This window comes from Monodelphis domestica, chromosome Y (genome assembly GCF_027887165.1).
Source record: "Monodelphis domestica isolate mMonDom1 chromosome Y, mMonDom1.pri, whole genome shotgun sequence".
Lineage (NCBI taxonomy): Eukaryota > Metazoa > Chordata > Mammalia > Didelphimorphia > Didelphidae > Monodelphis > Monodelphis domestica.
The window spans coordinates 1,095,956-1,108,449 of NC_077236.1; the positions used below are offsets into that span (position 1 = coordinate 1,095,956).

The 12,494-nt window shown below is 39.5% G+C and overlaps 1 long non-coding RNA gene across 2 annotated transcripts; it reads right to left on the minus strand.

Moving 5' to 3' along the window:
* Positions 1-275: 275 nt before the first annotated feature.
* Positions 276-6,039, minus strand: LOC130456227 (uncharacterized). 2 transcript variants are annotated; one of them, XR_008914819.1, is made up of 3 exons: positions 5,901-6,039; positions 3,790-3,882; positions 276-500 (listed from the first exon to the last, which is right to left on the minus strand). It is a non-coding gene; the product is annotated as an uncharacterized LOC130456227 (long non-coding RNA). The 2 variants fall into 2 exon arrangements; XR_008914818.1 differs by lacking the exon at positions 5,901-6,039 and having other exon boundaries at positions 3,790-4,179.
* Between the last annotated feature and the right edge of the window lie 6,455 nt (positions 6,040-12,494).

Here is a 12,494-nt window from a genome sequence, read left to right on the forward strand (position 1 = left end):
AGAATTGAAGGAGGAAATATATGGTAAAACTATACTAGTGAGAGATCTGAATCAATCACGAATACTTTCTCTATTTTGTTTGGATTTTTTTTAAAGTGCCGCTTCGTCACTTTAGATTTTATTAATTTCTCCCTTTATTTTTAGGATCTCGAATTTGATTTTCTTCTGGGGGCATTTAATTTGTTTGTTTTCAAGTTTTTTGATTTGCATATCCCAGTCATGTGATAAAGTTAGATCTTATAACAAATACTCATATATTCATAGAACAGAATATCTGTCAGTGACTCAATGATATTCTTCTGTAGTTAAATTGTTTTTCATATAAGTACATTTCTGTGGATAGTGTGTTAGACCTGCCTATGAGGCCGTGTTGTTGCCTTTACAGTGCATGTGCTGTTTTTCTGGTGTCCTGTGCCAGACACCTCTGCAGTCTGTCCTTTTTCTGAGCAGATTTTCTTGCCATCAGATGCTTTGGGTCATCCTCCATAGACTTCACGTATCTGAGAAAATAAACAGAAAATCTCGACCCTAAATGAAAGCCTCATTGGGTCTTATAAAGTTAGAAAGTAACTGAACATATATACCTTCAGTTTTGAACCTTAGGGCTTATAAATTCCTTGGAGCTCTTTTTGCCATAGCTTACATTTAAGCCATGAGCTATTCGATTCAGCCCATCTATTGCTGTTAAAAGCACTCCTATCCCAAGATGTTTGTAATAGGCAACTGTGCACAGTTCTTTACAAGTTCTGTAATCACTTTTGCTCACTTCTTCATTTTGAGCTTAAATCCACAAACCAGGAGAGTAAGTATCTCCCATCACCTTGCCATGATTAACCTTTTTTATTTCAGGAGCATGTTGGAATGCATCCTTTGTTCCAAAATCTGCAGTGGATACCTTTCAGAGCTGAAAATAATCCACAACATTTTGCATTGGCAAGGAATATCATTTGCTTATACAGGATATAGATGTACAATAGATGAGGCCCTCTGTTATAGCAGAGAATGCTAGCAGCCATCTGCTCAAAGCAAGCAGTTTCACAGCTAGTTTTGTTTGACTTTGCAAAACAGAATGCATGGATGCATAAACATTTGCTTTTTTAAACCAATAATCATAAAACCATCATACCATAAATCACGTATGATTTTACCCATTTGTGCTGTGATCTTAAGTATTTGTCTATCTGTATACAATTTTTGCTTTTTCCAAAATTCATATTATCGGGGCAGCTGGGTAGCTCAGTGGATTGAGAGCCAGGCTTAGAGATGGGAGGTCCTAGGTTCAAATCTGGCCTCAGACACTTCCCAGCTGTGTGACCCTGGGCAAGTCACTTAACTCCCATTGCCTAGCCCTTACCACTCTTCTGCCTTGGAGCCAATACACAGTATTGACTCCAAGACAGAAGGTAAGGGTTTAAAAAAAAATTCATATTGTGCAATCATTAATATTACAGTTCGGTCTTATGCTGTAAAAGTATATGCAGCATTATCAAGTGGTTGTACAGGTGTTATTATTTCTAAACTATAACAGTTAGCTTCATAACTGAAAATATCTCGATACTGTGTCTAGAATTATTAGTTTTTACTGCAAAAATAGATCACATTGTGCAAGTAACATTTAAATTTGCATTATTATCATAGGTCTCATCTTACTATCATGATCAGCTTCAATATCTGTAATTTGAGTAAGTGGCAGTATTGCCCATTTTAAATCATTAATAAGTCACTGGACTGATTAACAAATTACTGGATAACCTTAGTAATTAACTACTGGTTAACAGATTGAATCCTTCCAACCATGCTTCCACTCTGCTGAGAATGTGTCTTATTTTTATAATTGAAACTATACTAGTTATAAATCATTTGCTTTTTGGATAAAGTTGCAGTAATATGTACTTTATATAACGTTTTTGAACTTCATTCAGGTTCTTTAAATAATCTCTACTAAATTTTTTTTTATCTTTGCTGCTCTTATGTCCTGTTTTAAAAAATTTTAATAATTCCTCCATAGTTAAAAACTTGTAACGTCAGTGGCAGGGATGCTACCCTCTAGGTTGCTAGGTCACCTTATGTTTAAAGGTAAGTCACATGGCTGAGAGAAAAAAATCCATGCAGCTTCATATCTAAGCCCAAACCTTAAAAATTCCTGTTTGCACCTTAACTACATTGTAATTTATACCAAAATTTCATTGTAAATAATACATCTCTTGTCCCAATATTCTGTAGGATATCACAAAAGTCAGAGAAAGATTTTTAACTCTTCTAACTTTCTCTATCACGAAATATAATCAGACATTCCTTTATAATTTTGCCATGTCCAACCTAAATTAGAACAATTTAAATTCTTAAATTTTATTTCACTGTGATTTCATCCTGTTGTAATTATCTTTGTAAAGTCAGATTTTTCCTCCTTCCTTTACCTGGCAGAACCTCAACCAAAGGACTTCCTAGATCCCTTTTTCAATGCTAAAAGAGTGTAGAGGTTTGCTGATAAAAAAAAAAATCTTTTACTGTTTGACTACAGAATCGCAAAATATCTTTTCAAACTAGGCTTTTCTGAATTTTTAAAGTGTCTCAGAATTGTTTCATTAAGTTATTAATTTTGCTTAGACCTGTGGTTTTATTAGCAAAGGTGTTTAGAAATTATCTCTGTTGCAAATTGATTCTGATACTTAAAGTGTCTTCCTACTCAGGTGAATTGCATTTAAATTCCTCATAACAATGGCCTGTTAAGCCTTCACAGTTTACCTGCTTACCTTCTGATTTGGCATATGAATTTCCTTATGATTTTTAGTTTGATCCTTGCATGAATTTAGAAGGAAGTAATTTTTTAAATAAAGAAATTTTTTTTTGCAATAAACTTAGATTTGCTTGAGATGAATAATCTGGCTATGTAAATAGCTGTCTTTGCCCTAACTCAGTAAACTGAAGTGACAAGAACCTGATTAACATATATTCTGATTTGCATTTGTTTAGAAGGCTGGATTTCAATGCCTCTTTCTTAGGCCTTAGTGAATTAACCTTTGCAGCTTCCAAATTAAATCTTAATTCCTGTTGGAGAAGTATTTTTTACCTGCCTTTTACTTCTATTGTAGATGTGACATTTTTATTTTCCCTTGGTAATACAGGGAAAGCTAAATATCCTGCTTCCTCTTTTACTGCAGAAGGGAAGAGAACTCCATGAATTTGGGGGGAGGGGTGGCCAAGAGAGAGGTTAGTGAAAGGGACGGATAGTCTGGAGGAGGGGGAGGAGAGTGGCATGCCCCATTGTCTAAGGGAGGGTAAAGCTTTGGAGTTGTAAATGACTCTTTTGTGTCACTCCCTTCTGAGTTGTGGCCCCTGAACCATTGGAGGCTCCCTAGGGAATGGGCGACTCTCCTCCTCTTCCCCTACTTCAGCATTCTCTGATGCCTCAGGAGTGCCCGGTTTCAAAGCCTGCTGTTTTGATTCCTGAGTTTGCAAAGGTCCTTTCTCCCCAGAACTAGAAGTTTGGAAAGGTAAATCAGCCAAGATCATTCTCATGACCGACCACATGTTAAATATTGTTTGCCTGACCTGTTTTCCCTCATTCTTATATTCTTTCAGTCTTTTGTCCTATCAGGTCCCATTGCTTAACCTCTAAAACCCCCATTGGCAGGAATTCTGGATAAGCTGTCTGAATCACTTTAACAAAGCTTTGAGTTTAGCTTTAGAGACCTTACTTCCTCCCTTTTCAATCAAGGACATTAAGAGTCGAACCTAACAGGTTTGAGAGGGAACAGATTGCCCCATCTCTGGTAGAGAGAGCCTTACCTTCTTTGGCCACAAGAGAAGTAAGCCTCCTCAGACTCTGCCCCGACCATCCTTTGTCAGTTCCCTCGTGTGATGGGACAACTCCTGCCAAGGCTGTGTGAAATAAAAGGTTAAGAGCCCACATGTGGCACCATATGAGACACCACCTGCGAATATCTCAAGAAGAGAGAAAGGATAGTAGTTTAAATTCCACGAGGGGCGAGACAGAGCTGGGAGATGGCAGAATTGAGTCAGAAACCAAGATGGGTTGATTTTAATGGAGCCCACAGCACAACTCCAGCTACTGGAAATCTCAAAGGAAAAAACCCTTTTCCCTTCTGGAGAATGTCTCTGGATGAAGTCGTGTTTGCTTCGGTGAGCAAAATCCTGGGTGAAGGCGGAGGTACTCAGCCGGGGGCCCACGGTGGTAGACTCGAGCGATGAAGAGACCTAGACTGGATGAAGAGTATAAAAAGTATAAGAGTGAGGTCAGGGAGGAGCAGAGAAAGAGGGTGGTTAGAAAAGGAGAGAAAGTTGGGAGGGACAGAATGGAAAGGGGGGGGGGGGGCGAAGGGCAGAGAAATCCGGCTAGAAGGAGGTGAAGAGAATGAGACGGAGCGAAAAGGAATTGTTGGAGGGTAATTGGGCCAGCCCACGGAGGTTGTTGGAGCGGGCTGGGGAGGTTGGCGAGGGGGAAAAGGAGTCTGGAACTCTTGTCAGGTTGCCCGCCACCAGGGCACTCGCTAATTGCCCGCCCGTTTCTCTTGTTAATCCTCGGTTTCCCGGGGTGGAGGTGTAACGTTTTACATCTGGGGCCTGCAGCCACCGTCTCCACCCCCCCCTTTGTGGCCCCTCCCAGGAACTCCCCCTTCCCTGCCCCCCACGGCTTTCGCCTTTGGAACAGTCCACTGTGCAGTTCATGGCCGTGTCCGTTGTCCAATCGGAATCTTTGTTTGGCGTTGCTACCCGGGCGGTTCCTTTTAGATTCTCTGGGTTTTCCGAGGAGGAAATGTAACTCCCTTTGATACAACTTCTGAGGTAAGTCCTTCAGCCCCTTAGAAAATGATTCCGTCTTCTTCACTATGGGTCTTTTTTGAGCCTGTATCTCTGAGCCTCAGTGCCTCCTGTGGTTCTTTTCCTGAGCAGTAATGTACTTGATTTTGTTGACTTGAACCCTTTCATGAATTTTGCCCTAACTCCACCCCCCCCCGCCCCCACCCCCCCCATCCTTCCTTTAAATGAGGCTGGAAGACTCCTTTCTCTTCCGGAGAATGGGTCTGGATGGATTCGTGTTTGCTCCGGTGAGAAAATTCTGGGTGGAGTCGGTCGTCCTGTGCTGTTTCGAGCAACCCTGTGCATTGCGAGGCTGTTTCCCGCATTTCTCCGATCCAGGGAGAAGCCAGTGATTTCTGTCCCTTTGCTGATCATGGAGGTGTGATTGCTGTTCCCCCCTGAGAGTGTCAATAAAATACCGGTTTCCCCCTTGGAATCTCCGGTCAAATGGGAAGTGGAAAAATAGGTTGAGAGGGGTGAATAGAAAAGACAGAGGAAGGAAGGTAAGGAGGGGGGTGGGGGGGAAGAGGTACACAGAGGGGAGAAAGCAAAGGAAGGAAAAGGCCGTGAGAGAGTATCAAAAAAAATGTGAGAGAGTATCAAAAAAAAGTGCATTGAAAGAGAACCATCAGGAAATGCGGGGCGCTGTAGTGTGGAGTTGGGAAAGAGAGGTCAGGACACGGTAGGCTTAGGGGAAGGAGTGAGGAGGGTGACAAAGTGACGGATCAGGGGACAAGACGGGAGAAAAAAGAAAGAATCAGAAGAGGGTGAAATGAAAGAATGGAAAGACAGTTGAAGAAAAGAGAGAAGTGGAGGAGAAGAGTAGAGGGATGAAGAGATGGAGACAGCACACAGAGTAGGAAAAGGATAGGAGTTGTAGTCAAAAGGGGAGAGGGGTAGGATGGATCAGAGAAAGGTTGGATGTAGAAGAAGTGGAGAGGGGATAAACCTTCGAAAGGACAGAGCAGGGAAAGGTAGAGGGGGAAAGAGGAATTGAAGATGGCTAGAGGGAAGAAAAGAGAGTGGGAGAGAAAAGGGCATAAAATATGTGGGATAGTGAACCAAATATGTTCTCTTACCAGTCACCAGAATGTTGAAAATATATAAGTACTCAAAGATCTTTTTGTCTCTGGTCTGAGCAATATAACAACTGAAATCTCTGCCACACTTTGACCTGGCTCTGAAACAGAAATAGCTTTGGAGAAGTACACAGAAAATTCTCTTTTTGAACTTTGAACACTGAGCATTCCACTTCATAATAGCTGCAATTGTTCAACAAAGAAGATTCTTTCTGTAGTCAGTAGTTACCCAAGAAGTACAGTTTTAATACAGGGCTAGAAATTGACTAGAAATTGAATATAGAAGTCAGAGAAAATGTCCCCATAAAACTAAGGTAAATTCACCAATTTCTCCTGCGTTGTCAAATATAGTAGTTGTTGGCTCTGGGTAACCGAGGATGACGATTTTCTCAGTGCGTTTTCGTTCATGGTGTGAGATTTAAAATGGTTGAGGTCTTAAACTGTAGTGATTAAAATCGTGGAAGATATAAATGATGATAGATATAAGAGAGGGTGAGTAAAATTTGACCTCAGAAATATGTTTCACTACAGTGTCTTGGGTTTAAAATCAAATATAAGGTGGTTGGCAGGGAAATATTCCCAATTTTTCAAATACCCAAGTCAATTGGGTTTTATAGATATTTTAATTAACAATACAATGAGTAATCAAAGAAAGAGATAGAGAGTAAGAAAGGAATAAGTATGAAGGGCCTCAAAGCCAATATGGCCTAGACCTGAGTCTTAAAAAAGAAATCAGACAGTTTTTTATAACTCATCATAAGATCTGTCTAAATAAGGATTTTTTTTTTAAACCCTTACCTTCTGTCTTGGAGTCAATACTGTGTATTGACTCCAAGGCAGAAGAGTGGTAAGGGCTAGGTAATGGGGGTCAAGTCACTTGCCCAGTGTCACAAGGCTAGGAAGTGGCTGAGGCCAGATTTTAACCTAGGACCTCCCATCTCTAGGCCTGGCTCTCAATCCACTGAGCTACCCAGCGGCCACCTAAGTAAGGATTCCTAATGACACCAGGCCAGCAGCATCTCAGCTGCTTTCACCAGCTCCCTCCTCCATCTGAATGTTTCAGAAGCAGTCTCCTCAGAATGAGTCTCAGGCTTAGTTTAATTAGATGCCATCCTACCTCCTGCATGAGCAGATTGGTGTCCTGGAGGGACTCTGTCAGTGTCCTAAAGCATGAAGAAATGAATTAATCTCCTTTATGTACTTCCCCTTCCACTTTATTTACCCTTTTGTAATAGATCTAAAAATAGAGCTAACTTAAGGGCTTTTGCCTCACTCGAAGTATGAGTTAAGTAATTTTTCATCGTTCATTGGGTAGCACCCAAATTTCTAATGGAAAAATTAGGAGAATTGAAGGAAGAAATAGATAATAAAACCGTATTAGTGCGAGACTTAAACCAACCATTATCAAATTTAGATAAATCAAAAAATAAATAAGAAAGAGGTAAAAGAAGTGAATGAAATATTAGAAAAATTAGAATTAAGAGACATGTGGAGAAAAATAAATAGGGATAAAAAGGAATACACCTTTTCTCAGCACCACATGTCACATTCACAAAGATTGACCATACATTAGGTCACAGAAACATGGCACACAAATGCAGAAAAGGAGAAATAATAAATGCAGCCTTTTCAGATCACAAGGCAATAAAAATAATGATCGATGATCAGTAATGGTACATGGAAAACCAAATCAGAAACTAATTGGAAATTAAACAACATGATACTGCAAAATCGTTTAGTTAGAGAAGAAATCATAGAAACAATTAATAATTTCATCGAGGAAAGTGACAATGGCGAGACATCCTTTCAAACCTTTTGGGAGGAAGCCAAAGCAGTAATCAGAGGTAAATTCATGACCCTGAGTGCATATATATATCAACAAATTAGGGAGAGCAGAGATCAATCAATTGGAAATGCAAATGAAAAAACTCAAAAGCGATCAAATTAAAAACCCCCAGCATAAAACCAAATTAGAAATCCTAAAAATTAAGGGAGAAATTAATAAAATAGAAAGTGATAGAACTATTGATTTAATAAATGACACAAGAAGCTGGTACTTTGAAAAAACAAACAAAATAGACAAAGTACTGGTCAATCTAATTAAAAAAAGGAAGGAAGAAAAGCAAATTCACAGCATTAAAGATGAAAAGGGCGTCAGCACCTCCGATGAAGATGAAATTAAGGCAATCATTAGAAATTACTTTGCCCAATTATATGGCAATAAATACACCAATTTAGGAGAAATGTATGAATATATACAAAAATACAAACTGCCTAGACTAACAGAACAGGAAATAGAAATCTTAAATAATCCCATATCAGAAATTGAAATACAACAAGCCATCAAAGAACTTCCTAAGAAAAAATCCCCAGGGCCTGATGGATTCACCTGTGAATTCTATCAAACATTCAGAGAACAGTTAATCCCAATACTATACAAACTATTTGACATAATAAGCAAAGAGGGAGTTCTACCAAACTCCTTTTAGGACACAAACATGGTACTGATTCCAAAACCAGGCAGGGCAAAAACAGAGAAAGAAAACTATAGGCCAATCTCCCTAATGAATATAGATGGAAAAATCTTAAATAGGATACTAGCAAAAAGACTCCAGCAAGTGATCAGAAGGATCATTCACCATGATCAAGTAGGATTCATACCAGGGATGCAGGGCTGGTTCAACATTAGGAAAACCATCCACATCATTGACCACATCAACAAGCAAACCAACAAGAACCACATGATTATCTCAATAGATGCAGAAAAAGCCTTTGATAGAATACAACACCCATTCCTATTAAAAACACTAGAAAGCATAAGAATAGAAGGGTCATTCCTAAAAATAATAAACAGTATATATCTAAAACCAACAGCTAATATCATCTGCAATGGGGATAAACTAGATGCATTCCCAATAAGATCAGGAGTGAAACAAGGATGCCCATTATCACCTCTACTATTTGACATTGTACAAGAAACACTAGCAGTAGCAATTAGAGAAGATAAAGGAATTGAAGGCATCAAAATAGGCAAGGAGGAGACCAAGTTATCACTCTTTGCGGATGACATGATGGTCTTCTTAAAGAATCCTAGAGATTCAACCAAAAAGCTAATTGAAATAATCAACAACTTTAGCAAAGTTGCAGGATACAAAATAAACCCACATAAATCATCAACTTTTCTATAAATCTCCAACACAGCTCAGCCGCAAGAACTAGAAAGAGAAATCCCATTAAAAATCACCTTAGACAAAATAAAATACCTAGGAATCTACCTCCCAAGACAAACACAGGAACTATATGAACACAACTACAAAACACTCGCCACACAACTAAAACTAGACTTGAACAAATGGAAAAACATTAACTGCTCATGGATAGGACGAGCCAATATAATAAAAATGACCATCCTACCCAAACTTATTTATCTATTTAGTGCCATACCCATTGAACTACCAAAATACTTCTTCACTGATTTGGAAAAAACCATAACAAAGTTCATTTGGAAGAACAAAAGATCAAGGATATCCAGGGAAATAATGAAAAAAAAACACATATGATGGGGGCCTTGCAGTCCCTGACCTAAAACTATATTACAATGCAGCAGTCATCAAAACAATTTGGTACTGGCTAAGAAACAGAAAGGAAGATCAGTGGAATAGACTGGGGGAAAGCGACCTCAACAAGACAGTATACGATAAACCCAAAGATCCCAGCTTTTGGGACAAAAATCCACTATTCGATAAAAACTGCTGGGAAAATTGGAAGACAGTGTGGGAGAGACTAGGAATAGATCAACACTTCACACCCTACACCAAAATAAATTCAAAATGGGTGAGTGACTTAAACATAAAGAAGGAAACCATAAGGAAATTGGGTAAACACAGAATAGTATACATGTCAGACCTTTGGGAAGGGAAAGGGTTTAAAACCAAGCAAGATATAGAAAGAATCACAAAATGTAAAATAAATAATCTTGACTACATCAAACTAAAAAGCTTTTGTACATACAAAACCAATATAACTAAAATCAGAAGGGAAACAACAAATTGGGAAAAAATCTTCATAGAAACCTCTGACAAAGGTTTAATTACTCATATTTGTAAGAGCTAAATCAATTGTACAAAAAATCAAGCCATTCTCCAATTGATAAATGGGCAAGGGAAATGCATAGGCAGTTCTCAGATAAAGAAATCAAAACTATTAATAAGCACATGAAGAAGTGTTCTAAATCTCTTATAATCAGAGAGATGCAAATCAAAACAACTCTGAGGTATCACCTCATACCTAGCAGATTGGCTAACATAACAGCAAAGGAAAGTAATGAATGCTGGAGGGGATGTGGCAAAGTAGGAACATTAATTCATTGCTTGTGGTGCTGTTAACTGATCCAACCATTCTGGAGGGCAATTTGGGACTATGCCCAAAGGGCAACAAAAGAATATCTACCGTTTGACCCAGCCATAGCACTGCTGGGTCTGTACACCAAAGAGATAATGGACACAAAGACTTGTACAAAAATATTCATAGCTGCGCTCTTTGTGGTAGCCCAAACTGGAAAACGAGGGGATGCCCATCAATTGGGGAATGGCTGAAAAAACTGTGGTGTATGTTGGTGATGGAATACTATTGTTCTAAAAGGAATAATAAAGTGGAGAAGTTCCATGGAGACTGGAACAACCTCCAGGAAGTGATGCAGAGCGAGAGGAGCAGAACTAGGAGAACATTGTACACAGAGACTAATACACTGTGGTATAATCCAACGTAATGGACTTCTCCATTAGTGGTGGTGTAATGTCCCTGAACAACTTGCATTCACCATTGCACCATTCATAAGCAAAGGATAAACTATGGGAGTGGAAACACCGAGAAAAAGCAACTGCCTGAATACAGAGGTTGAGGGGACATGATAGAGGATAGACTCTAAATGAAAACTCTAATGCAAATACTGTCAACAAAGCAATGGGTTCAAATCAAGAAAACATCTAATGCCCAGTGGACTTACGCTTCGGCTATGGGGGCTGGGGGAGAGGAAAAGAAAATGATCTATGTCTTTAACGAATAATCCTTGGAAATGATCAAATAAAATATATTTAAAAAAGAATACTAGCAAAAGGTGACCCTAGTTTATAAGTCAAATCTTTTTCCTTTTTGAATAGCATATTCCAAGTCTTTGAATCCTTTAATGTAGAAGCTATTATGTCCTGAGTGAACCTGATTGTAACTCCAGGGTCCTTGAGTGGTTTCCTTCTGGTCCTTGAAGTACTTTCCCTTGACTGGGTATCAATGTGATGAGGAATTACTTCCTAGTAGTTATCAGTTGGGAATTTAATTCTGAAGGCAATCTATGAATGCTTTTCATTTCAATTTTGTTTTCTTGTTGAAGGATCTATTGGCAGGTATTTTAAATTTTTTCATAATGAAATTAAAATACTAAATTTAAAAAATAATCTTTATTATGGCCTTCAGGTAATAAAATAATTCTGAGATTTTAATATGATATTTGATTGGCCAGAGTCAAGATGGCACCATCCAGGCAGTAAAAGATAAAAGGTAAGACCTCTGAAAACCCTTCCATACCAATAACAAACAAATGCTCCTAGGGGATTGAAAATCAAACTGAACAACAAGACAGAGCCAAGGAAACCCCCTGCAGGTCTCAATTCAAAAGGTACGTCCCCCAAAAGCTGGAATTCGAGGACATTTTGGTTTATGGTGAAGGCAGAAGGAAGATCCCAGGACCCCCCACCCAGCACCAGAGCGCTAAGCCTCCAGAGGGAGCAGGAATATCTGTGCAGGCAAAGGCACTGGTTTTGAGGGAGTACCTTGCAGTCAGGGCTATGGCAGCCTCAGAGCATCAAACTCAGGTGGTGAGGAAGGAGCTGCAGAGGGAGCACAGAGCAAGCACACTGGTCAGAACGGCAGAGACCCTACATATTGCTCCAGCCTTCCTGGAAGTTTTGGCCTTGGGACAGATCTACTCCAACCCAACTGAACTTAATGCCATCCAAAGTCTTCAGAGCTCAGTGAAGCTAAAGGTCCAACACCCCTCCATCACAGACTCCTTCACTTTAATCCAATCAAAAGCCTCCAGAGGTCCGGGCAGCTGAAACTCAAAGCTCAAATGGTAAAAAAATAAATGAGTACTGGCTAAGATACAGAAAAGAGGATCAGTGGGATAGACTTGGGGTAAATGACCTCAGCAAAACAGTCTATGATAAGCCCCAAATTCCCAGCTTTTGGGACCAAAACCCACTATTTGTTAAAACCTGCTGGGAAAATTGGAAGATAGTATGGGAGAGATTAGGTTTGGATCAACATCTCACACCCTACACCGAGATAAACTCAGAATGGGTGAATGACCTGAAAAGAAAGAAGGAAACTCTTTCGAATATTTTCCCACCTTGCTTCCTTAACCATCTATGCAGCCTCCTGTGCACTTCGCATAATGAATGATCATCTTGACTTCCTGTCAGGATGGCGGCTTAGAGAAAGCTAAAGTTCAGATCTCCAGAAACCCTTCCCTACCGAACTCAAACTATATGCCCCTAGGGCACGGAAATTCAAAAGGAACAGGAGCATAGACCCCGGGAA